At 37.3% G+C, this 2,640-nt stretch overlaps 1 pseudogene; it reads right to left on the bottom strand.

The window, feature by feature from the left end:
• Nucleotides 1-353: 353 nt before the first annotated feature.
• On the bottom strand, nucleotides 354-1,685 carry LOC101707352 (sorting nexin-10 pseudogene; annotated as a pseudogene).
• Between the last annotated feature and the right edge of the window lie 955 nt (nucleotides 1,686-2,640).

Genomic DNA, 2,640 nt, shown 5'->3' with positions numbered 1-2,640 from the left:
TACTGAAAATTATGTAGTGATAAAAAATTACATATTTGGTCAGAAAATAAATCATTAACCTGTAATTCTAATGACACAGTAATAATGAAAACAAATGATTTGTTTCTAGAAACAATTTGTTTAAGCTGATTTTAGACAATGAAAATGTATTTCTGAATGTACGTACTGCAAATATAAGTAAAATGACTAACACTATTTCTGTTAATTTTCTAAGATGTAAACATTATCTTAATACATCTCTATTCATAAGATTCATTTTCCATTGAAGTGTAAAATAGAATACTGGAAAGATTAATTATTGTTAAATATCTCAGTCGAACACTCAAAAGCAAAGTGTTTTGCCAGTGCGGGAAAGATAAGTACAAAATATCCACCACATGTATGACGCAGTCTGGTCCATGCTGTTCCTCTCGGTGGCTAACATCACACACGCCGTGTTTAGTAACTGCCCCCTTGATACAGAAAGAATGCTCTAGCTGGATTTTAAATGCTACCTGTATACTATTTTTTAAAACTCAATAAAACCAGCTAGTTTTTTTTAAAGATATAAATCATTTCTTTGGAAGGCAGGATCTTATTTATCAATAAATAATTGGTGATAAAGGAAAGCATGGCATTCACAGACTTTTAGCCTTATACAGAAGCTTGGGTAAATTTAGACAACATAAAAATACGTACCACTCATAAACAAGCCACCGTCGTTAACAATTTAAATACATAATATCATGACAGTGAGCTTTAGGTAAGAATATATTATTAGCAAGCTTTCTTCTCTATGACTGGACACAATTTGTATTCCTAATATAGTAACATTAGAATTATTTTTCAAGATTCCTGAGGAGCTGTACTTATTTTACTTCCATGGCAACTGCTGTCATCACTACTGTGTCCAAGCCCAGGGGATGAACTTTTCGAATCATAATCTACATCGTTTTCTTTCTTTCCTTCTTCATCTTCTTCAGAGAAACGTCTGTTCATTAAGGCAAACTTGTGAATGGCTTCTTCCACTGAGTATTTGGTCTGCCCGGAAACACATGCCTCAGTGTCCTCGGAGTTCAGATGGCTCTGCAGGAAGAGGTGGAGGCTGCTATCTGAAAGCGAAAGTGCCTTCTGTAGGACTTTTCTGAGGAAATCTTCCAAACCCTGACGAAGCTGATCAACATGCTGGCGATTGCTCATATTGAAAAACAGGTTTTTAGATGGAAGTTCTGGCAGTTGCACCAGCAGTGCATTACTCTGGAGTCTCTGACTCAGCCACACAAATTCTCTATATCTTCTTCGTACACAGGATGTTTTCATTGTAAAACACATGCTATTAGTATGAATACATATCTCATAGTCGATATAAGAATGCCAAAAGTCCTCCTTCTGAATACTAGGATCTCGGACCCAGACACAAATTCCTCTTTCTGTTGTTCTGGAAACATCTTCAGCACAGGATACGATCAATCTCTTTTCTGTTCTTCCAGCCTCCAGAATCCAGGGCTCCCCAGTGGAGGGTTTCCCGGCAGATATTAGAAATTTGTTAGAAATTTCCCACCTGCACCGGAATGAGGCTGAAGGCTTCCTTTTCCTATTTTCCTAAGGGTCGGCAGCTCCTCAGGACAGGGCAGCGCAGGGCCGACGAGCAGGCGGCGGACTTTGCTGACTTAGAGGCGCAGCGGCAGCGGCGGTGGCCTCAACTTCTGTAGTAATGTATTATCTTAATTATCTTTATGCTTTATAATCTGCCTTACTATTTGGTAGAATAAGAACTCTCATCTTATTTTTAGATTGTTTGGAATATTCTTGGATTTTGAAATGTCCACAAAGTTTAAAATCAACCTGTAAAAATGTGTTAAAAACTCAAGAGAAATTTTTAACTGGGATTGAACTGAATCAGTAAATCATTTAAAGTGAATTGATATTTTTATCCCACTGAGTCTTCCGATTAACCATTTAGTGTCTCTCAATAAACATATAGGTCTTACTTATTTCTTGGTAAATTTATTTGTAGGTCTTTATGCTACTGTATAAATCATCTTTAAAATGTTTGCTAGCTGGGCACATGCCTGTAATCTCAGTACTTGGGAGGCTGAGGCAGGAGGATCTCCATGAGTTTGGGGCCAGCCTGGGCTACACAGCAAGATCCTGTCTCAAAAAGATTTTTTAAAATATTATTTGCTAGCAATTTATGGCTAGTGTTTGGAAATGCAATTATCTTGACATCCTGATTCTTTTTTTTCCCTCCCCTGGTACTGGGGATCAAACTCAGGACCTTGCATTTGTGAGGCAGGCACAGCACCACTGAGCTAAATCCCTGACCCCGACATACTGATTCTTCATCTAACAGTGTTGCTAAATGCTCTTGATCCTAATGATTTACATTTTTTCTACTTACAAAATTTATCATCTGTAGATCTTTTGTTGATTTTTCTTTTTTAAAATTTTTGTAAAAATTGCACCTTTTATTCATTTTTCCTGTCTTTCACGTATTATTAGAGTCTCCAGTAATGCATAGAAGTGGTGCTAGGGCTGTCTATTCTGGATATTTCATATAAATGGAATCATTTCATGGGCTGTTGTGGCTTGTGTTTAGATGTCTCCCTAAAGCCTCATGCGAATGAGATGTGCTATTTTGGAGGTGGCTGAATCGAGAGT

The sequence above is a fragment of the Heterocephalus glaber genome, unplaced genomic scaffold (genome assembly GCF_053883595.1).
Source record: "Heterocephalus glaber isolate CG9 unplaced genomic scaffold, H.glaber_assembly_v1.0 deba00001479, whole genome shotgun sequence".
In the NCBI taxonomy this organism is placed as follows: Eukaryota; Metazoa; Chordata; class Mammalia; order Rodentia; family Bathyergidae; genus Heterocephalus; species Heterocephalus glaber.
The sequence above is the reverse complement of the archived record's forward strand: the minus strand, read 5'-3'. Positions and strand labels throughout refer to the sequence as shown.